At 38.6% G+C, this 24,906-nt stretch overlaps 1 protein-coding gene and 1 long non-coding RNA gene across 2 annotated transcripts in view; one reads left to right on the top strand and one right to left on the bottom strand.

The window, feature by feature from the left end:
* Nucleotides 1-403: 403 nt before the first annotated feature.
* The window catches only part of LOC119655105 (patched domain-containing protein 3), a 184,633-nt gene continuing 160,130 nt past the window's right edge, over nucleotides 404-24,906 (top strand). The window contains exon 1 of the mRNA XM_038060828.1: nucleotides 404-1,119. The gene's annotated coding sequence lies outside the window, so the exon portion shown is untranslated. The remainder of the gene's footprint in view (nucleotides 1,120-24,906) is intronic.
* LOC119655106 lies at nucleotides 3,367-4,206 on the bottom strand. Its single transcript, XR_005249877.1, has 3 exons — nucleotides 4,121-4,206; nucleotides 3,767-4,063; nucleotides 3,367-3,547 (listed from the first exon to the last, which is right to left on the bottom strand). It is a non-coding gene; the product is annotated as an uncharacterized LOC119655106 (long non-coding RNA).

The following is a 24,906-nucleotide window of genomic DNA, read 5'->3' as shown; positions in this document are numbered from 1 at the left end:
TGAAAAAACCGCCATCAACAAAGAAATCTCCTTGCAACCAACATGGCAACCCAATCCAAACAACTTTCCACCTGATCGCAGGTGTATTGCACATCGCGCAGCATGCATTCTTCACCATTTCTTCTTCGCATTACTCACTGGAAATTTCTTTTCATTTCTACATCGATCTCTACCCTTCGTACTCTACCCAATGGTGGCTGGTAGTTCGGTATCGAATTTGGCAGTCAACGTATCTTCTTGGCTCCTCAACTTCAGGTATGTTCAGCTCCTCACCTGTCTTAAGACTTGTACCGTGGATGTCTTGGGATTTCTTACAACTCTCAGCGATCTTGCACTGACCTAGACGAGAAGAGCGCTCTGATAGTCCGCTGCCTTCCACTGGGTTTCATTCATTGCATAGTTGATAGTGTACGCAGACTCAAGTGACTCCAGCTCAACTCCATCCGCGCACTTGAGCCACAGCTGGGAATCTCACCGAGGTTTCGGATAGACCTGGTGCGGACTGTAGCTAAGATAGTCGGTCAGTATTTTTGCACTAGCCATCGAATCGACAGGTGGAATTACTTTCTCAGTGCCATCAATTGTATTTCTGAGTTGGTAATTTATTACTGATATCTCAATTAAACAATCGATCGTGCGCGGAATTTTCATTTGGATGGCTAACGTAAGCAGGGGCTACACGAAAGTTCACTTTTGCCCAATCACCAGCTCGTAAGTCGATAAGTGCAAGTTTTAGTTCAACTAATGGATCATCAATCGAATTGTTTAACGGTTTTTAATCGAAGTGATACTACCTACGTAATACGTGTTTTATAATATTCAAAAGATCTTTTAATAAAGTCTTCCTCGCCACACGTTTTTAACGTTTTTTGGTGTCCTACATAATCGCAGCCAACATTATTGAAACGTTTGAGTCGGTAACGGCCGTAACAGTTTCCTCCTTTTTCCGATTTCGCGATCGGTTTTGTTTTTGATACATTTTCGAGTGTTGTGAAAGAAAGGTTGTGATATATTATTATACATCTGCAATAAATTTGTGCAGACGATACTATTGGAAGCCATCAGGAACTAGCTTAGCCGGATTTATTGGATAAGCGGACAAATAAGGAGCTAAAAACGGTAAGCAATATTCGATTTCTTTTATATAAATCTTTCAGATAAATCTGAGTTTTAAATCTGATGTGATTAACATTTTCATGGGGTTCTCGATCAAAGTGGCTGCGCATCATGAAAATTTATAAACTTTCTCAATGTGTGAAGAAGGCGTTTCAGTTTCATAGGGGAAAAAACGGAAAGTGAAATGTTTGCATGCATAACTACTTCAGATGAAGAGTTTATAAAAATTAAGTTGGCCTGTTTTGAAATTCTTGTATTTATTGTCTTAAAACGGTGTCTTGAGCGAAATGAGAACTAATATGATATCCGAATTTTCTGATTTATGAAGATACAGAAAAGATTTTTTTTTATTGGTTTCTATTGGAAATTAGTATCTAATTTATTGTTATAAATGGGAAAAACTATTTTTATCATTAATAAAGGCTGATATAACTTTATGGAATTTAGAGATATGAGAGAGAGAATTTATAAATATTTTTGGTCAAGCCGCTTTGAGAGTCAGGAATTTGATATCACTTTAAGAGCTCAACCTATTCGTTAGATATAACTAACTCGGCCGACGTAAAAGTAGAAATAGGCGCTTTCGATACCTTTAGAAGGAAGAGGTTATGTACTTTCGGGTGTACTGTTCTTTAGAAAATTTATTTTTTATCATGGAGTTTTCGGCTCAGTCGATAATCGTACCGAAGTCCACGTTATACTTATTAGAGTGCTTCATAATTTCCAGGATTTACCTTATAATTCGCTGTTGATATCTGTTAATTCTACCATCTACAGAAGTATACACTAAATTCATCCCGTGACCTTCAGTGATTACATGTTCTGCTACTGCTGAAAAGTCAGTTTCCCCCTATCATTATCACGTTGGCGCTCACTTATGGGGATCATGATGCTTCTTTCGGTTTCCTCAAGCTTCTTATTGACAAAATTCACCCAGAATTTCGTACACTCCCTTCGTTTGGCTTGTTAAATAATAACCGATAGTAGTCTGACCAGCATAGACCATCTTTATTTCGTATTTCTGAGAGAGAGCTTTCCCCATTCCATTGATAGTACTTTTGATAAAGGATGGTTTGTTCCAACCGTTGGGGGATCGAGTTCCGCGTGTTGAAACTTGCTCTCGTACCAATTTGGACAAATGCTTCAACTTGTGTTTTTTTTTGGGGTTACAGACCACCTTATATGGAGGTATAGCAAAGTTTTGGAAATGCCTTCCCTATGTTTCAGAAAATGGTGACAAGCGACATTTAAGCATTGGCTCATGGAGGTTCTGTTCAGCCATTACATCAAGGCATAGCAGTGCATTATTTTTTAATTTCCAAACCTTCGAGCGGCTCCTCTTTTGAACACGACAAAGGCCGAAGAAAAAGAAAAATTGCATTACAAACCTTATATTTTTGTGACAATTGTATATCTATGATAGCTTTAAAATTTTCACCCAACTGTGCTGTGCGTGCGGTGGGTTTTGAAATTTTTTTCTACTTATTAATTTTCAATCTTGGCATAAAAATTACAGCCAAAACTAGACAAATAAGTCAGGCATAGTCCACTGGTCTGTAAAGCTTCCCAGAACCAAGAAAAAAGAGTTGTTAACGCATAATTCCATCAAACCCCTTTTCCGAAAAGGAATTAGTGTCTGTGCATAGTTGTTTTAACGGTATGCTTATAAAGAGGCCTTCTATATCTAGCCTTCTCATATTAATTTGATAATCTTCAACTTATATATGGATCGCAGGATTTTTTTAAAGAACATCCGTTTTGTTGTGTAAGTTTCGTTGTCGACTTCCTAGAAATCTTGTATAGCACAAATTGGAGATAGTCTGCTATTGGTGTTAAGGGAATACTTCTTGTGGATCTGGAGAAGTCCGCCTCTTACATTCTTGCAATTCTGGATATTTTTAGGACCACAGGGTAATTTTTCGCTTTAAACTAGAGGAGGAGTTTCAGGATACTTGTTGATAATGCTAATTTCTGAACAACTCAAACATTCTATTTTCGCAGTTCTTTTTATCGAAAAGTACTGCCTCATAGCATTTGTCAACTTCCGTAATGGCAATGGAGAAATCTATCAAAGCAATGGTTTTTCATTTAGCTTAATTACGGATAAGTGTTTTGGTTTGCTTTTCCAATAATAATTTACGTATTTCGTAGCGGAAGTTTATTTTCAGTTTTATATCTAATGAAAAATATATTATTGTTATATACTCTTATGAAATCACTAGTTATTATCTTTTTTTAACTTGCCTTCAAGTGATATAATAACTTTGGGATAAAAGGATAAAACAAATGAAAAAACTCATTTTGGAGCTTCGTTTAATTCACACTGTTGCTTCGCCGACCAGCATTCATTCCAGGACTATAGATTTTGTTTTCTTATGTCTTCCACTCTGTTCACGTATTCTTTAGCCAATGCATGGGACCGTACAGGAACCTGAAACATAAAGTGAAATTGAGATACAATGGATGCAAAGCGAAAGTAATAAAAAAAATATCAGCACGACCGCTACGTAGAGCCGAAAAAACCCAGATCCCGATACCGCGATAAATAGAGAAGCCCACAACGGATCACATCCTTAGCGGATGTCTCTCCTGTTTCATATCATTAGGAGGCGCGGCCTTCAGGGTTTCCACTCTTCTTGGCATTCTTTACCCTTAAAAATGGATGATGCTCTTTATTTACAATGGCTTGTATGAATTGTTCGATGGCCCAAAAATCATCCAAGTTGCTGGAAGTCGACCACGAGATTTAAGCATTTCAAAGTTTCAAATTGAACTATTCCAATATCAAAGATGTGACGAAGTTGACTGTGAAGGTCCATCTGCAACACTACAGCCTTACTGAAGAGCTGTCTTTCGTGATAAGAACAAGCTGCCTTTTGTCATTTACCAAAAGCCACGACATCAATAATGTTCTACAATGATGATTTCCAAGACGGAGCGAATAATTCTGCGGAAAGTGGTTTGTTTTATGATATGAAATAACATAAACTAACTAGGATATTACGTTTTTCGTAACCATTGCAACCAATAAATAACCAAGTTCTGGGACACACCACTCTCTGTTTCAAACAATAATCTCCTTGCTTAAACTGTCTTCTTACTGCGGGTTATGCGTTCATTTTGACAGGAAATAAAAGTCATAGATGTCCTGATTGGTCGAGCCGGGCTAATTTACCAACAATTTGATATTTAGTTCTAACGGTTCCCAGCATATTATGCGACTGCGACGCTCATTGGAGTGAATTTTTTTACTATATATGCAAAGAGCCGAAGCCCGGTAAAGCCGTAAAAGAGACTCTATGAACTGCATAACAGGGCAACAGGGCTCAGAATAAATAAGTGATCCTTGCTCTCATCAAAGGACTATTGGGTGCCTAAAAGTGTAGGATAATTTTTCTCCCTTTTAGAGAATGTAATGACATGTCGATGAATTAAAACAGTTTTCAATTATTTAATTTCATGGTTTTTCTGTCTCGGAGTTTAGACCCACTATATTTCGTCAGCCTCTTGGTATCAGGGTTCGAATTTGTTAATTGAAATTAGACGGATCAATAGAATTGCTGAAGCATAACAGACTTCCAGGATGGAGCGGTCTCCATTTGTGTCAGTGAATTTTTCTACTATCTTTGGACTTTCAATAATTTACAGTCCTTAAAATGTTTGAGAGACAAAAGAATATATTCTAGTCCCCTGGATTCATAAGTAATATCAGTGCCTCCAAGAGGACTTTAAAGCCACAATTAAACATATGAAGGTGGCCTTAACTTTCGTTGACTTCAAAAATAATTTCAAGATGTATGAGTAGATCTTGGCTTAAATTTGCATGGCGTAAAGTAGCAACCAAACCTTTGACCTTATTTCCAGCATTTCGGCAAACCCAACTATAAAAAATAGTAAAAATATTAATTGCTGGCGAGACAATCAAATTGAAGTGTGTTAAAGCACTTTGTTCAAGACCGTAACAGTGCCCTACAGTCCCTTGTAGGGGGCAATGTGAATAGCAACGCGCTCCCCCTCATTTGACTCAGGTACTGATTGACATTTCGGATTTATCAGGATCATTGTTACTGCTCTGTGAGACATATTTCAGCTGCTACTTACTTTCCAGTTAAAAAATCTCCCTTAAATGCTGCCTGATATTACAGCGCAAACGCAGGGACTAGACTCGATCGCTTACCAGTTTTAATTCCTCAATTTTTAACATTTTCAAATTCTAAACAGCACTAAAGAAGATAAAAAAGCGACAGTAAAAAACAACACCATGAATTCCCTGACAGAAACGTGTCGAAAATGGGAAGCTGGGCCTTCAGGTATGATAGGTTCTGTGATTTCCCCATGTAACAACGTTTAGCGTTTTTCCCGTTTAATAAAATTTTGACAAACTACGATTCCGCAGTGTACTAGAAATTCACACGGAGATGGCATAGCCATTCTTATAATTTTGTTAATAATAGTATGTCCCTGTGTGCTTCTATATAATGGCTTATGTTACTGCAAGTTGAACTATAGGAAACAAATACGCACGGTAGGAACATATTTTTCTAATTCGAAATAGCACTGTCAAATGAAGGCACCCACTTAATAGATTTTGTTATGGACTAAATATTTTCTTGAAATTTTATAACAGATCAGCATATATCCCAAAGCAACCCTGTAAAAACTGAAGGAGGGTACCCAATAATTGAATGGGGAGGCAACCATTTCTTTAAGCTTTATTACGCGGTGATGGTACGATGTTAATTCGATTTAGAATTGGTATTTGTGTTTTGTTGCTGTATTGATCAACCCTTGCATCCTAGCAATGTTTCATCAAATCGGATGTGATATGATATACTATCATCAAAACTCCTCATTCCACCTATGAAGTTCTCATTTCAAGTTATCTATATTGAAAACCCCGCGCCGCTTTACCTTTTCATTGTCTTCGAGAAGGCCTTGGACAGTACAGCAAGATCACTTGGAGTTGTCCATGGAGGAAGAATTCCCAAAGAAATGTCTCTCCAGAAATCTGAAATCCAAGCGGATCTCCTACATTATTTAGTCTTTGGTCCCCTACCCGGCAAGAGGACGTGAAGAGCTTCAATGGACCATGAAATCTAACCTAAACTATCTGTAATAATAATACCGGCTTACTCTATTGCCCCGTCAAGGAGGTAAAGTGAATAAACTGAAGGTGAACAAGAACAAAACTGTACAGGACGAATTCTGGTTTGGCCAGTTTGTCCGAAATCTGATAGTTGATAATAATTATTATCGTTGGCCCGACAATTTAATTGGATCAGGGCTTTGAAGTATGTTAGAACACTTCACTCAAGACCGTAACGATACATGACAAGATTACAGTGCCCTGTAGAAAGCAATCTGGTTAGCATTGCGCTCCCCCGTGTTCATAATCCCTGACTGTGCTACTCATTCACAGTTGAGTCGACTGGTATCCGAAGTTAAACCACTGTACGACAGCCCAGTGCTCTAACCGCAGAACTATCCCGAAAATCGGATGGTTAGTCATCTCATTAACACATCTAGTTGAGGTTGCTTCATGTTAAGGTTCTGTGAAAGCCTAAAATTCGCTGCTTTTCGAATCTCATTAATGGAAACTACATTAGAAGGCTTAATTTTACGTATTTTTTTAATGGGAAGAAATAATTTGAAATCAAACAAACGAACAACTTTTTTGATAATTGAAGTCAAAAATAGCATAACTAGACTCCACCCCAATTGTCACTATTTTTAGAATTCAGTGCCTGTTTTTTGTTTATCTGTCCATCTGTCTGTCTTCCCATCCGTCTCTCAGTCTGTTACACGCACTTTTCTCAGAAATGGTTAGTCCTACTGACTCAAAATTTGGTGGAAAGGTTGGAAGTGTGACCTACCATGCATGCAATGAATTACAACCAACTTAAGGTTCAAGCTCATTATACCAAAAAGAGGTATGGCGTTTTTTTTGTACCGAATATAGCCAAGTGGGATATCAAATGAAAGATGTCAATTAGCATCTTTCGCCATAGTTAAAAAGTCGATGTTGAGGTCATCTAGGTTGATGCTCGAACGAGCTGGCGTCCTACTTCTTGATTGCATCATTATTTTCGTTTTGTCCTCATCGTTGCGCAGTCCAACTTCTTTCGCCGCAATGTCAATAGTATGCAGAAGTTCCGGTTAGTTTTCGACACATGATGCTGAGGTTAAATTAAAGTTATCCTTTTCGCGTCAAATTATTAGATAGGAGTTCATCCCAAAGGTTTTCCAAAAATATAATATTGAGACGCGTTTGAAAAGTTTCAAATATAAAGCCAGTAACAAACAAAATACATTTACAACAATACATCACGTATAGGACGGATTGACGCCAAGTATTTATAAGGATGCAATATAAATAATGCAGCAAAATTACGTAAGTACATAAAGCGACTGTACGCTCGAGCCTGATCTGTTCTGAGCTCATAAACTCGAAAGGAATGCGAATTTCGCTTTGAAACTTTGAAACTTTGAAACCCGGGTGAAGGCCTTTTTTCGGTTTTTGGGATTTTTTTTTAAGAACTGCATAAAAATACAAACAAATTTTTGTACCATAAATTTATTGATATCTTGAGCATAAGTAGCCATTATTTCGGCCGGATATCATCGCGCGGCAACTTATCGACCAATCTAAAAAGGTATTTTTCGGGAGCCACATCTTAAGGGCGCTCTACTTATCATAAAGGAAAAAAATAAAGGGCATTTTAGTGTGTGGAGTATATCCCGGTTCACGAACTAGGATTATAAGGGGGTCATCCCGTGTGTCGGATCCGCGGAATCGAATTTTTTTTCTGGCATCAATTGTATCTAGATATAATATAGAATATATGGGCAAAGTGATTTTTTGATATTCAGATTCGTTCGGAAATTAAACACCTTAAACACGTAATAAGTCACATGGCAGATTTATGTCGATCGCCGTAATAAAGCGCATATATCGATCCTACATGTACATGTGTTTCTTGAAGAAACCTAAGCTTCATAGATTAGGCATAGCAGATTAATGGTCAGTTAAGATTTTATAGCTAAAAGTCACATTCTACTTTTTGAATGCGTTTTTCTCGAAACTGCATATTGAAAATCTGCTGCCACCATAGCCCAAAATCTTTCCAACTAAATTCTTTGAAATTTTCACAACTTATTCAGAACTTATTTCTACCGTTCGCAAATTAGGATGCGATTGCGATTCATTCAACAACAAACCAAGAACAAAATTCACAAAAAAGGCACAAATAATTTAGCTTTTAATATTTTTATTAATCCTAGTTTGCGGACTGTAGTTAAGTCTGCACGTTAAGATGCCGTTTACTTTTTTTCTTTAAGTTGATCGCAGCGCCCTCTAACGTGGCAGCAGAGATGGGTGCTTTTTTTGGAGATGGGTGTATAAGCTGTTTTGTATTTCAATAATGAACTAAGCTATCGGGCTGAAAAATTATTGCGCATGCCCAAGATATTAATAAATATATGGTGAAAAATTCCTATTTATATCTTTATCCAGTTCTTCACAAAAAATGTCTACGAAAAGCTTGAAAAAACGCCCTTCATACGGGATGACCCCCTTAAAAATATCAAAAGGTAAATTTTTTTTACAGTCTTAAACTTTTTTTTTGTAAATTTTGGTGTTTTTTCTCGGCTTTTTCAATATATAAGAAAACGCCCTGATGTTTGCGAACCATAGAAATATGTTCTGGATGAGTCCTACAAATTTCAAAGAATTTCATTGAATAGACTTTGAGCTATTACATTTAAAAATTAAAATGTGGTTAATAACAAAACAACTGTAGTTGGCCATTAATCGGCTGTACCTAGTCCATAAACCTTCAGTTTCTTCAAAAAAGACATGTCAAGCTTTAGTTTCGACTCTTGCTCATTTTTGCGAAATCATTCGAGCTCGTTCGGACCGGTAACTTCGTACTTCAGTACCTCGATAGACATAAACACATGACGCCATACCAGTTTAACACTAACAGTTTAACACGGTATATCGAAAAATCACTATGCCCAAATATTCTGCACTATAATGACAACCGTTTCTCGGACCTGACGCCCGAAACCCCAGACCTTAAGTTAACAATCTATGCAATCCAATAATCGGTTTTTTGAAGCTTCTAGAGTAGTTTCTCTCTTAACACTAGTAGATCTGTTAGCAACTTTTCGAAGGAATCAATCCGGTCGTCCCAGTGAATGCCGCAAATGTAATGAGAGGGCGAAATGGTGCTGTATTTCACATGTCTGGCTTCCTCAGACCAACAAACAAAGCTACATTTTGCACAAATTTGCGCAGCCCCCATTCTTCGGGGAAGCATTCTCAGATTTGTAAAAATTTATTTGTACCGCTAAGAAGCCCTCTGGATGGGGATTAAAGGGGATCGCACAATGGATCTAACTCAGGAAATTTCGAAGTTTGATATCTCAGGCCCCCCAATTCCTTAACTTAACCTAACTTTAAAATTGTATTTGCTTGTCTCGGCGCTGCAGACTATTATTTGCCTAGGATTAAATTGGATACTAATGAAGCTAAAGCACAATTTCAGCACAATCAAGTGTCGGAAGCAAAATAACTACAAGAACGAAAAATGGACATAGAAAAAGAATGCAATAGGACATAAGTTTTTCCGTCCTGCAGTCACGTTTGCCAATTATAAATAATGGAATCTTATATTTTTCGATTGTAAATCTACCAATAAATCAGGACTGGCAGACATTATATTAGCTGGTTCCATTTCAAGGGCACACTGTAGACTTTAAAGCCCAAGCTACTTTCAGTTCCGTCAACGTCAAATATAGAAACTGAACAAAAGTGAATAGAAGTTGAATTTCCGTATTTGAACTATCTCAAAATGCAATAAACAATTTCACATTGGATTATTAAAACCCGACACGTTAAAAACAAATCAAATTTTGGTAATTATAAAAACCCAAAGCCCTGAGGAGGTTTCAAAATGACGAATTTTGTAAAGATACTTCGAAACTTGTGCTTATATGCCTGTATTTTAATTTTAGAAGTCAAACAGAGCGTCATTCAGTTTTAAAAAATGCTCTGAATAGTTAGCGCTCAAAAGTTTCTCACTTATGAATGCGAGCAGTATTCCACGCTCCATAATTCAAGACCTTGCATTTTCGACGCTCATTGACTGCAACGCGTAACGCCTGTTTATAAATGCATTTAATTTGTGGATTTTTTTACTTACGAAGAATTTTTTATTTCTTTAACAATAACCAAACAGTTTCAAAAACAATAAGCAAATGATTTCTTTCAAAAATACCTTCAAGAAACAACCCGATATTCCACACGTATTGTTCAGAGACACAAAAAAAAATGTAAATCAAAATATGATCGAACAATAGTAGATCAGAAATCACTTTTTTGTAATTATGCCACTAAATTAAGCGTATTCATATGTTTATGCCTTAATCTGCAAACACATTATGTAGATGCATGTTCAGAAGGTTAATTGATCTTTGTCTGCTAGTTTCTGTCAGTGAGTCCCCAATTGACTGGCAGTTTTTTAATCCCCAATCCAATCAGTGAATGAAAATGGTTATCTGTATACATATGGATAAATTTTCATGTCACTTTGCTCATATAAAGTGAGAATTATTCGATATCAGATTTTACTTAGAAGGGCACATACAAATAGTAGACATTGAAAGTTGCAAAAAAGGAAGAAAGGACGTTTGAGATGGAATTTGAATTTATAATTCACTAGTAACTTCCACTGGCACTCGTACCATAGTAGATCAGGTTGATTCCAGCAACCTCGGGTCTTCGTTGTTACCTAGAATGACCGACTCCAAACACATCTGAACAAATCAATCTCTTTTGGGCATCAATATTTCACCTTTGATTCCATTGTACTAGTTCAATACCAACCAAAGAATTATAATTACAAATGTTTCTAAGAAGTCTTGAGCAGCATCTACTGGCAATGAGGCGATGATCCCAGAACCTTCTCCGGTGAAATTGTGTTTTTTACCAATATATTTGCTTCATGTGCAATTCTATGTCAATGTTAGCTCATACAGACATTAAGCCTAAACTTGAAGGCCGAGAAGCAATTGATCCACCTAAAGCTCCTCTTGGTGCAATGACTAAGCTTGTAAACATAAATGGAAATAGTTTTCTTAGATATTAATATAACGCTACACAGTAGTTATAGCTTCTACTAAAACTACAGCAATGAAAATGTTTCATTCACTGAACACGACTTCCACTTAAACTACTTTAAATGTTTTCAAATTTCCTTGGTACTAATTTATAATTGGCAGTAATCATGAGCAAAAACGATCATGATATCTTACACAATTAGTTTACATAATACGAGTATGTTGGCAAAAATGTGAGCATTATGAAAAAACAGCTAGAAAAATGTAACCTTCTGGACTTTATTGGGCAATTAACCGGGTGCACTTGTAACTAACATTGGTGAGAAATGTTATTTTCTGTCATCATTTTGTTATACCTTCGTTATCATCTGAACTTATTTTCAAATTATTTTAATTCGAAACTATGATTTTTTGTCTAAAGATTATTTCAAATATAATCTTGATCTATAAATAGTAAAAATAGTAATAGCAATAGAAAATTTAGAAGCTACATTTCTACAATCTAGTTTACAAGTATACCGGTAAAGTTCTTTCTTCTTTCTTCAATTCTATTTTGCTATTCATTTATCTAGTACCCATATATCTAACCATATATCCAATATATCTAGCTGTTTTCGCCTATTTATGCTAAAATTTTCCAAAATACTCTGGAATTACCAACCTTTGTACCTAGAAGCTGAAAGGTATTTCTTATCCGAGCCTCTTATATTGTCACTCATGGCTTTATATGGAATAGCACTTCTTTCTTTAGTGGACACTGCTACGGCTTTTCGTCCACTTTTCGTATTGATTTGGGTTTATTTTATTCTATGCACTGAGGGAAGGAGTAATTCATATAATACGTCATTCTCATAATCTCCATTTATGGTAGTTAAGGTAGTAATTTCCCCCTTAGTCCTTCATGGCTATTTTTTACTAAGTCGAACAATTTGGAAAAGAGAGTCTCCATTATTTAAAATTAATATATTAGGTTTGATTTTTTTTTTCCTTTCTTCTTGTGTATCTCCGATTTTGACATCCTTGGTCACCTGAAGTTTTCGTCTTTGCTTTTCTTGGTCGAGCGACTGTTGGTAAATTTTTATTTGATTTTGTAGGATGAATCTGGAATGGCTTAGGTCAATTACGAAGAAATTTTATTACGTACCCCTTCTTCTTCTATTTCAGCTTTTGCCCCTTTCGAAAGCGGAGTTGACCAACTTTTATTAATAGAGAATTGGATTCTTGTTTGTTTTACTACAACTTTATTTGAAATCTGAACTATGTGGTAGTCCGTGATGGGACAACAGAATTGTACGCTCCCGTGTTGGCACAACTGTTTGGAGGTTGCCTGATTTGAAGATCAGCTTTTCAAAGGAAACAAAGAGTCAATAGGGCGATACAGAACATCGACACCTCCCACCAACCAACATATCAGCGCACCTACAAAACCTCGGAAAGATATGGTTCATCCCCTACTTCGTGCCTGTTTCCGCTTGGCATAGATGTCCTGGAGAGTATTGAGCGACGACTGCGAAATAAAATTTCTCCCAATGCCTCAGCCACACATCGACAGGTTTATTTTCTCTCTCTGGCCTTACCTGCTGCTCGACTGCAGACCATTATACAACCTGACCGGTGGTGGTTTCAGAAAAGTTTCAGCATGCAAATAGCTTTTAATGATAAAGCATGTAAAAAAACTAATTTTTTTTTTGACATCTCCTTGGATCAATCATCTATTTTAAGTAGTTCCAGGTAGGTGATTTTCTTGGTTCATTTCGGGGCAACATCCAGCAATAGTCCACCATGATTATAGTACCTTACCTGCCTTAAAACAATTTTTCGTTTCACTAATAGGACATAGATTCTCCGGAAAAGATATTGTCCTTCAAAAACTAGGTGACTTCCTTAAGCAGCCAGGCCTATACAGGGCACCAGTAGTTGTACCGTGGATGATGCTTATGAAAGTTACTGTGCGATAACCTGCATTTTGTTTGTTAAGAATGGAGAGAGCCCTGAGTCTGGGCACGACCAAATAAAGATAGACTTTTTTCCATTTTTCTGGTCCTTTGTTAGGCTAACACCCAAAATTTAAACAATTCAGACGACGACGGTTTTATCCAAGGCAATTGGTCCGGTTTGCCATCAAGTGGATTCAGGACTCTGGGCTCCCTCCATTCTTCACAAAAAATGCCTCAGCTTCGGCATCCTTAGGTCAGAATTTGTACGCGGTTTTTTTAAGTTGAATATAATTCGCACCTATGGCACATTTCTCCCAGAACAGTGGTGAGGCAACGTGAGATGGTTGCCTCCGCCCTGGACCATATTTCTTTCTTAAAATTTCGGTCTTTGAAGAGTATTCTAGATTCTTTCATTTCGCGGTTACTTGGGAAATTAGTTACAAATTCATTTCAAACATTCACTTCTTTTTCACAAATGGCTTCATTAAAACCAATTTAATATAAAGAGGTGAAAAGAGAAGAAAAGAGAAGAAAAGAGGGGCTTTTGAATTGCATTTTTTCCAAGCTTTTCACGTTTGTTGCCAACATTTTTTTTTCTATCCGGCAAAGCGCTTCCTTGAGGAACACCGACGGAGACACGAAGCAGTTTTGATATATATGGTTAATAATGTGTTCAAAAATCTTCATCGTGTGGGACAGCAACCGGATTGGACGGTAATTTGATCATTCTTCTGGACTGCCTCTTTTTCTATATTGGAACTGTGGTGCTTTCTTGCTAGTCAGATGGTGTTCTACCTTGCTGAATAACCCGATTGAAGAATTCATTGAACCACAGTGTTGAGCCCTAGCTCTTCGTTCGCGGAACTCTAGGTCGTCGATGTCGTCCGGTCCAGTTGCTTTCCTCGATTTCATTTTATTTATTGGTTCCTCGACTTCAGTGACGTTGACAAGTGGAATTGTTCTAAATATCGGCAGTGTTTTCGAAGTGGAAGAAGAACAAATTCTTCCGTTAAAATCTGCTTGAAATATTCTCGTCATGTGTGTTGGTGTCGGTTTTGACAAGTTGTCTCTCGCCATCCCAAGTGTCCATTTTATCATATGGTCGAGAAACTCCTGGTAGAGGCGTTTCTTTTCACGGACCTTCATTTCAATGTCGTCATTTCAAAGTCAGGTATCTCAGTTGATGAACTTGGTGACCCCGAGGGTTGTCGAGGCTGCATTATAGATCATATCTTTAACTTGGTTTCACGATTCTTCCACATTCGTAATGACTGGTAATCGCATAAGTGAGATTATTTCATCTTCTTTCTCATGAAATCGCCACTATTTAATGCATGGCGGGCCAGTGCGTTCCTCACGCTGTTTTATTGCTGGCTCAATGTTGATGTGCGATGGTATCAGGGGGAACGGCTTTGCAGTCAGTGACGGTGGTAAAATGTCGGCGCCTAATGAGCATATAGTCGATTTGTGTTTTACTATTCCTACTAGAAAATGTAGGAAGATGAGACAATCGGTTGATGAACCATATATATATAAGTGCAAGATCATGGGTGTCCGCAAAATCGATTATACGGTCGCCACCCCTCATTGCGCGCTCCAAACCCCTTTCCCCATGGCACCTGTTACCGTGTGCCTTTTCACCCACATGACCATTAAGGTCCCCGGCAATGATTATATAGTCGTCTGCAGGCACGTTACAAGTCTTTTCATCGAGAAGTTGCCAGACGACATCTTTCTCGGCATCAGACCGACCTGTCTGTGGTGCGTATGCGGTGAAGAAGTGAATAATACGATCAGCTGATATAATGGTGAGCTTCATCAGCCGATCATCAAATCATTCGACTTCTTTAATGGCATCACGGAAATCCTCTGAAATGGCAATGCAAAGTTTATGGCCATTTTTAGTGCGTTCACGTTTAAAGTTTGGCACCAAACCATCTGGTTTCTTGCAGAACGCAGATACCAATGCGCCTTTCCGAAGGGCTCTTGCGAGTTCCTCGGTCTTTCCAGTTAGGGTGCCAACATTTAGTGTGCAGATACTTACTTGTTTTGCTTGGACTAACATACTTAAGTCGTGACGCCGTCCATGTGTCATGAACCCTTGTCCATTTCTCGACAGGACCGGGGCCCGTCCTGCCACGTCAACTGAAGTGGACGCCCTAGCATTTTTCCAAGGCTTGTCCCTCGATCTGATCATTTTTTTCTAACGACATGTATTTGCTTCGTTGGCTTGTCGCAGGACCTGTCACCAAGAGAGACCAGATAGGATTTAGCATAGCGGAATAACTCCAATTATACTTTATTTATCTCTTTCCCTGATCTCGCAATTTCATTTTTGTCTTACTGGGGATGGTACAAAATTTGGTTCCAATAGAGTTGTGTATTCTTGCTAATTGAGACTGCCTGTAATCTCCTATTGTACTGAAGGTCTTTCAATTTCTGTAGGTATTTGCTGCTTTTTTCGGTCAAAATGTTGTTACGAAATATATGAGTAGGTCTGTTAATGGCTCATTTGTTTCCAGTAAATATCAAATTCGACTCAAAATGTCAAGGTCCATAATTCGTTGAGAGAGCCGACAGTTGTCGTGAGCGTAGTTGAGATATTTGAGGAAAGATATCATGGTCCATTAAAAACTCCATGTCCGCCGGATAAAGCAGTTTGAAAAATGCACCGATAACCTGAAGAAAAAATTATATTGTTGAAAACAAAACCTTATTAAAATCGGTTTACTGCCTGTCTGACTATCTCTCTGTTATACGCGTTTTTGTCAGAAATGGCTGCCCTAATTGACACTAATTTGGTGGGAAGGTGGAAACTGTCAACACTCACGCATGCTACATGAGGAACGTAAGGGGGACCGCATGTATGCAAAAGAGGGGTGTGAAATTTGTATACACACGACTATAGTCATGTGTATCAAATAAAAGATCACAATTAGTACTTTCCAAATCAGGTTAATGTCCATTGCAAAACGGGGGTGTCACTTAAAGGGCTATTCTCAGAAACTACCCACCAGAAAAAAAATCATGATGATGCCTCTGTATGATATCTAGGCTTCGAAATACGCTCCATACAGATATATGCTAAAATAAGGTTAATAAAAATATATTAATATATTTTAAAAATTTACTGCGACCTCCTTTAAGTTCATCCTAGACTCGTGAAATTGTATCAATAGAGGTTTTGATGTGGAGCAGCCTATTGGAGTTTTGTCGAAATTCTGTTATTCTTAACAAAGTTACAGTAGCTCGAAGTTGCCTTTTTTAAGTCAAATTTATACTCGCTAAGAGATCAGCTTCAGTACCAGTTCAACTATGCGCTATGTATAAATGAAACTATCGTCTACCCGAATATTATTACATGAGAGATCAAAACCTTCCATACCTGAAGCGCCGAGTTTCCGGTTTCCTGACCTGTTTGTGTTGTTGTGTTCAACCACAAATATAAAACGACAAAGTCGTGGTTCTACGAATTCAATTCAAGGGTAACAGTGGCCCGTTCTCTGATTTTGCAAAAAAAACGTTGCACTCCACTTGACTGAACTATTAACCTTCAGGTCAATTTCCTTAGAATTCCTAGTCTCAGTAAATAAACTGGCAGTAAATTTTTCCGAGGGCACATACTCCTCCGACTTTATAAGCGACGAATTCTCCTCCCTATTAAATTTAGAAGATCTCCAGGGGTTCATGCTAAAGCACACCCCTTGTAATATAACGCCCACATCCATCAATCTGTAATGCACTACGCCTCAAGTCTAAAATCTGCCTTAGTGTCGTTCACCTTGTCGCCGTCTATGCGTCCAAAGAGTGAACGTCTCCTCGAGGTAATAGAACCGAAGATATTGTCCTAGGCCATTTCTAAAATGACGATACTCATAGTATGGCCATCCAACTCGATGGGAAATGGCCCAAAGTTTGACCAAAACCAGCGATGGTCTGTTACACTGGATGATAATTTATGATAATAATCTAAATCAAGTTCCCGACTAAGAAAGTTAAAAAACTCGATTCAGATGAGCTTATCCCACTATCGAACAGAATAAAGGATAAAAACAGTAGTAATCCTCCCCGAGCAACCTATCTAGGAACTTATTCAATTTTCTGAAAATAGGATTTGATTTGATTTATTTTTTCTTGAAAAAAAAAAAATACAGAAATCTTAGGTACTAGCTCAGTCAGAATTTTGGTTAGAGATCTGTGGAAATTTAGGCTCAATATACAAGTAATCTGCGTTAAACCACCGTCAACCATTTTTTTGCTGGTTAACTATTTTCGGCAAAACTTTCATCAAGTCCACTTTCTCTGGTCGATTTTCTTACACGCTGCATAATTCTTTTTGCAACATTTCTGCATACCAGTTTGGTGAATAGTTTTTAAAAATGAGAATTGAAATTCTTTAGAGGTTACATGTTATAATGCTTTGATACTTACTGTGCTAATTAACTAAGCGAAATAATTTTCATTTTGGAAATTAATGAGCTATTCTAATTTAATATTTCATATAAATACATTTGGAAATCAGGGAGTTGTCATCCCTATTTTAACTTTAGGGTTGGGGAGACAAGGCAATTTAAAAATGGAATAAAAGAGAAGTATTCCTAATTTTATAATTAGAAAAAAGCAAAACAAAAGAGCAATCGAATTTACTTTATAACTTTTAATCACTTACTAAAAGTTATAAGGTAGGTTTTTTTTTTCTAATTATAAAATAAGTTTTGGTTTATTTACTGGTTGGCCCAGAATAATTCAAGGGATTATCGCAGTATCAAAAGTGAACTTCACGATTATTATCTTGATTTGAATACTGGGCACAGGGACGGGAGACCTAAGCGTCGTATGGTTTGGACGAACCAACTTAACGAATTTATCGTCCGCGCCTACTACGGTGTCACGGATTTGGAACGGAATCCATCATGGTACAGACATCGACTCCATGACGCGTCCATAACCCGCTTCCCGGAATTAAGTCATGTTCCGGAGCAGAACGTTGTCAATCAATACCGGGAGATAGTGAATAACAACCGAGTTGCCTTACCAACTAGGCAACAAATCTTCCAAGAGGTTTCACTTGAGCTCGGGCTGGTGTCATCAAATTACCGGACTAGTCAAAGGAGTAACACAAGTACTCCATCTGTAAGGCACTCCATGAATCCAGTAGTCAGGAGAAGCTTAGTAACTGGGGATGTCGACCCAATTTATAATGAGGCTTTGACCGCATTCCAGGTCGTATTCACAGAGTATGCTGAGATTCTCCCAGACGCTAGGCCAAAGATCCCAAAACTAAAGTTTACTTCGGCAACTACTAACATCATTGCTGCCGTTGACAGAATTTTGGCTGATCGTTTGGCTAGCGAGATTACTGCTATAGAGGTTCACAGCCTGATCTACGTTGCAGCTGCCACGGTTATTCGTCTCCATAATCAACTTCTTAGAGCGAATAACAGAGGTATGCGCAGAAGGACTTTACCGTTCTGGGTGTTTCGACTCAACAAAAGAGTCGAAAAGCTGAGAAAGGAGATTGGTCGTGTGACGCAAGCACTCCTTGGAAATCCATCACCAAGAGTGCACAGATGCGTTGCGAACATCATTGGAAACTACCATCTGTCCAATGATATGCCAATCGAAGAAATCCTCGAGGTGCTGAAACAGAAACTTGCGGTATGCTCTAATCGCATCCGTAGGTATCAGAAAAGCTTTCAGCGAAGGACAGACAACACCTTGTTCTCAGATAGGGAAAGTAACCTCGATCTGGATCACGCAGAAGACTTCTGGAGAAGTGTTTGGAGCGAATCCAGCCGTTGCAATTTATGCGTTCATGTGAGGCCCTCCCCGAAATGATCATGCCTGGCGTAACTGAAGTGGACGTTGAAGCAGCCCTTGACAAGGCAGGTAATTGGAAGGCGCCAGGAGTTGACAAGATTCAAAACTTCAGGCTGAAGCGGTTCAAGAGCACTCACAGGATATTGGCAAATCAAGTTAATCATATGATTGCCGATCCTGATTTAGTTCCACCATTTTTCACCAAGGAGATAACTTCCCTCATCCCCAAGGAACAGGGTGCCTCTTGCCCCTCAAAATGTCGACCAATTACTTGTCTTCCTATCATCTACAAGATCTTCACTTCAGTTCTGTACGCGAACATCTCAAAACATCTTGATGTTCATAAATTGATAGCTGAGGAGCAAAAAGGATGCGCAAAAGGCTCCCGAGGCTGCAAAGAACAGCTTATAATCGATACGGTAGCTGTAAAGCAGACTGTCCATCAGAAACGAAATATCTCTACAGCCTACATCGATTATAAATCAGCCTTTGACTCCATATCACATTCGTGGTTACTACAAGTGTTACGCTTGTATAAAATCAACCCGAATGTCGTTCTTCTTCTGAGAACAGTAATGAAGAATTGGAGCACGAAGCTATCGGTATCCTCACAAACATCAGGAGAGATACCAATCAGGCGTGGCATTTTCCAAGGTGACTCTCTAAGCCTACTGTGGTTTTGTTTGGGTTTGAATCTGCTATCCCATCTTTTGCAAGAAAGCAAATACGGGTTCCAAGTCAAGCATGGCATATTGTCGAAATGTACATTAAGCCATTTAATGTACATTGACGACATCAAACTGTATGCCAAAGACGAGAACCAACTTCGCTCCTTGCTGGACATCACCATCCAGTTCAGCAGGGATATCGGCATGCAGTTGGGTTTGGAAAAATGTCGCATAAAAACAATTGTTCGGGGAAAACACACCGACAACGAAGGATACAGCCAAAATAACATCCGAATTGAAGGTATGGATTCGGACGACGTCTACAAATACCTCGGCATATTGCAAGCAACAACACCTGCTGTGGCAATAATCAAATCTAAGTTGCTGGGGAAATTTGAATGGCATCTGGATCTTGTCCTTAAAACTGAGCTGTACGGGAAAAATAAAATCATGGCAATCAACACCTTCGCCATTCCCGTCCTTCTATACACTTTCGGTGTGATACAGTGGAGTAATGCTGATCTAGAATTTGTCAATAGACGGGTAAGGGTAGTTCTTGCAAACAACCACATGCATAATAGAGCTGCCGAAAAATTGAGGATCACTATCCCGCGCCATCAGGGAGGAAGGGGGGTACTTGATTTAAAAACGTTGCACTACAATCAAGTGCATTCTCTTCGTGAGTTTTTCTATGAGAAACAATCCTCTAGCCAAATACATCAGGCTACAGTCATGGCAGATAATAAATTATCTCCTTTGAACTTGAGAAGCAGAGAATGTGATCTCATGTCGAATGTTACTTCAGTCCAACAGAAGATCGACATGTGGAAAGAGAAACCCATTCACGGAGGTCATATCAAAAATTTGTTGTTGTCAGGCATTGACATCGAAGCCTCCAACAAATGGTTGACAAATGGTGTACTTTTCTATGAGACCGAAGCATTCCTAACTTCAATTCAGGATGCTTCGCTCCCAACAAAAAATTATAAATGGTACATTCTTCACGACTCCTCAATCACCAACTCCAGTTGTAGGTTATGCAACTGTGAAGAGGAGACCATCCAGTACATAACATCTGCGTGCAGGATGTTGAGCAGTACCGAGTACACCAATCGTCATAACTCCGTCTGCAAGATTCTCCATCAAAACCTTGCGTTGAGGTATAACTTAATGGCAACCTACCAGCCTTACTATAAGTATACTCCGCAGAGAATCTTGGAAAATGATCGGGTCAAACTACTGTGGGATCACACTATTGCCACCGACCACAGTGTTAATAATAACAGACCCGATCTAGTTCTGCTTCTGAAGGAAGAACGAGCGTGCTTTATAATCGATGTAGCCGTACCGTTGGACCGGAACACTGTTGAAAAACAGCACGAAAAAATCCGGAACTACGGCCCCTTGGTGGACGATATGAAGCAGACTTGGAGACTACAAAAGATCGAAGTAGTCCCAGTAGTAATTTCAGCGACGGGATTAGTCCCGCAGAACTTACATAAAGCGCTGAAAACGTTCGATCTTAGGGCTGGACTATACATGGAGATGCAAAAAGCGGTTATCCTTGCAACCTGTGCTATAGTCCGAAGAGTCTTATCCGGTAACAATCTGACCTAATGGGTTTCAGTCTTGATCCGCACTGTCTTCGATATAAGATCCATGTCTCTGTAGTGTAGAACCTCCGCGTTATTGGCTGAAGCGTTTGCGACAATCGGGATGTATAATAGTAATACATTTTCGCATGGTCGCACACACTTTGCGTTAAAACGCATCATCGCTGTGATGCGGGCCTTTGGATGTTGCCTTCAGCCCATCCTTACATCCTCGGTCCGGTTGGGCGGGAAGAGGGTCCGTGGGCTTTTTTAACTATACATATATATATATATGGATACTTGTTTACATATCTACCATTCTTTCATTGCCTTAACGACACCATCTCGAAAGAAGTTTGTACTTGAACTTTCGATGAGCATCATTAAGTCACTTAAATTGCTGAACAGAAATCTTTCCACAGCAAAGAAAAGTAACCGCCTTAAAATCTTGGTTTGCACATAATTATAAATTATCCGCTTACTTGAATCAGTTTATAAAATGCCACTACACTCACACTGTACAGTAAAGTACGAGTATTTCTGGTGAATGAGCTACAATTGAATAATTCATGTGACAATTACGGGGCACAGATGGCTGCCGAAAAACTGGCAGAGAATAAGTGAGCTGTACAATTTCTTTATTTCTTAATGCTTCGAACCGTGGATTACTTTCTAAGATCATCATATCATGGTTTGTTCGTGTGGATAATATACTAATCTTGTAAAAGGCGTGTGTGACAATAGAACAATTACTTTTTTATATAATAAAAGTTTTTTCATCCAAAAACCCGCTCATGTCATGCAAGTTTTGAAAATAATTCGGTTTTTTCTTCCTCGGGCTATATTTCTTTTGTTGTTTATAATGTGCCATTCCAGAAAGCCTTAGAGCAAGCAATTAGACTAAAAATGTGTTTCGAGTTTCATATAAAAAAGAGCAAACTATGTTGAGGGCTGGTTTTGCTTTCATGTCCTCCGCATCGGGCAAAGTCCAGCTTAAAGGTGGTATTTTTTGCAAAGATGCTCCTGAAATGAACATTAAATCTTCAACCGTAAAAATCTATTACTCGTACAATTACCCCAATTTCTACGCAGCAAAAGTCATTTCCAAAACAAACAAAAAATAACATTCTGAAGATTCATTAGGATTAGCAATTATGCTTCAGTGACTAAGATAGCATGCCATAAATCTTGTTTTCTTTCTTGTCCTCATTTATGCGATTCTTCCCTAACAACAGTACCATGTGCGTCAGAAGGCCGTGTACCCTTAGTTTACTCATAAATCAACACAGTCATTCACCTGTGCTGGTCGAATCCTAATTCCGAAGAAAAATCCTTTAAGGTATTATTGTGTAAAGATGAATAGGATTTGAAAAAGATTAGTTTTGCCTTCGGTTTCTATATTAGGGATGGGAGATGCGCATAAATTATCGATATTTATTTTAATTTCAATGTCGGTGATCCACGAAATTTTATCGACATGAACAATCTGTCAAAACCTATCAAATAAACACTACTCCATGTAGTTATACTTATGAAAAAGCTACCACTTTGCTGATATTATATTGGAAAATGTCCGGATAGCTTAGTGATTCGAGTACTAATTCCTATTCACAAAAGGAGGTAATCTACTTTCTTTTAAAATTGCCCTCTTATTTACATTCCTTCTGTTGTCAGACCTGCTGCGCTTTGAACGAGGAAATTATGATATTCACCCTCTATTCAACTTGGACTCTTAAGATAAAAACCTTGAGCTGTTTTTCGAACAGAAAAAGATGCGCAGCAGGTGATAAAACAAGGTTAGCTAAGTATGACTAACGCTAAGGTAAGTGTCGAAAATATAGTGATCAGTCACATTCCTGGAAATAGTCTAAATATCCTCTTCTCGAAGAGCAAGAACTAGAAATCGAATGGATTGTTTAGAGATGGACGCATCGAGAGGGGAAGGGTGGTGGTTGTTGTATGATGCCGTCTGCGTTACCCGTAAACACTCAATGAAAAGCTACTCATGGCTACACGCTTCTTCGCTGCAATTATGATTTTCAGGCATTGTGTAAACTATCAGAGGGTGGTGTCCTTAATAATAATAATCGTAGGCGCAACAATTCATATTGGATCAGGGCCTTGAAGTGTGTTAGAGCACCCGATTCAAGACCGTAACGGTATACTACAGGATTACAGCACCCTGTAGTAGGCAATGTGGTCAGAATTGCGCTCGCCCGAGATTATTATCCTGATTTGACTCAGGTAACCGACGTCAAATCACAATACAAATCCCACTACCAGCAGTCTAATTTGAACCGCGACCTTCCGTATGACAGCCTTGTGCTCACTATCCGGACACTGGTTGTGTCCTTACTGACGTTAAACAGCGTATTCGTGTCGTTCCTGTTAGCTCCTTTGGGCCCGTCTCTCTTATTGTTCTTATTATTCCTCCGAACTGCCTCCCTTTCATATCAATCTTGGTGTACTTTCCATGTTCATATCTATCTTCCTTCGGAGTTTTTCGATATCCTGATGTTCTGCTGCTTAAATATCCTGTCATATCTTTCAAATATCCTGCCATATATCTCATTCGCGGGAAATTTGGGATTAGTTCTCCCAGTCTTCCAATTCTCTCTCGGTTGCGATTTCACTGTTCAAATAGTGCGGAAGATCGGGCCAGTTTTAATGCCTTAAAGTCATCCAGTAAAACTCTTATAAAGAAAGCGCACGGCGCACGGCATGCCAAACCTTTTCTAAAAAAATGGAAGCCTCACATTTCATTTCATTTCACTTCCCCTTTTTACTATTTTTAACTAAAATTTGACCGAGGGTATCTTTCCGAACAAGTGGAAAGACGCTTCTACAGTCACCTTGCACAAAAAAGTGATGTTTCACTGGTCGAAAACTACCGCCCAAAGTCTATGCTTTCCTCGATTTACAAGATCCAGGAGAAGTGTGTAAAAGACTGCCTCTTGTGTTGTTTGTTGTTTCCCTTTATTGTGAAGAACAGCATAGGTTTCAATTGAAGCCCCCAACTGCCACCAATTCGCTTGTGTTTATTAACTTTGTCTAGAAGGCCCTAAACGATAGAAAAGATGTCCATATATGCTAACTTCTCGAAACCATTTGATTCCGTTGACCATTATACACTTCTGAACAAACTACGATGGCGCGGTTTTCCTTCAGCTGTTGTCTCCTGGAGGCGATCGTGTCCGGGATCCCACAAGGCTCCATTCTTGACTCGTTTCTATTTCTATTCCTTATGAATGACATTCCTTCATCATTTACTATTTTCTGCCGTTAAATTATCTACTAAATAGAGCTGCCTTTAATCAAACTTAGACACCTCTATCTCTATGGTGCGCTCAGAATATGTTAGCATTGAGTGTGAACAAATATTATACGTTATGTTATTCGCTGCAAATTTTCGCTTCGACCCCTATTTACTACTGTGATGGTCAACCTTAAATAGCGACTGAATCTCATAAGGATCTCGGCGTAACGTTTGATAGCAAGCTTCGTTTAAACTTTCATTATGTGACATACTCAGTCGAGCTTCCAAAATGTCCGGCTTCGCCCTCTATTCTTTCTACCAATTCATAGATATCATTTTCTCGATCATTCTTTTTAATTCTTTTGTGATATGATAGCCACACCAGAATTGTGACT

Source organism: Hermetia illucens, chromosome 4 (assembly GCF_905115235.1).
Source record: "Hermetia illucens chromosome 4, iHerIll2.2.curated.20191125, whole genome shotgun sequence".
Classification (NCBI taxonomy): domain Eukaryota; kingdom Metazoa; phylum Arthropoda; class Insecta; order Diptera; family Stratiomyidae; genus Hermetia; species Hermetia illucens.
Note: the sequence above shows the minus strand (reverse complement) of the source record. Positions and strands in the feature narration are given on the sequence as shown.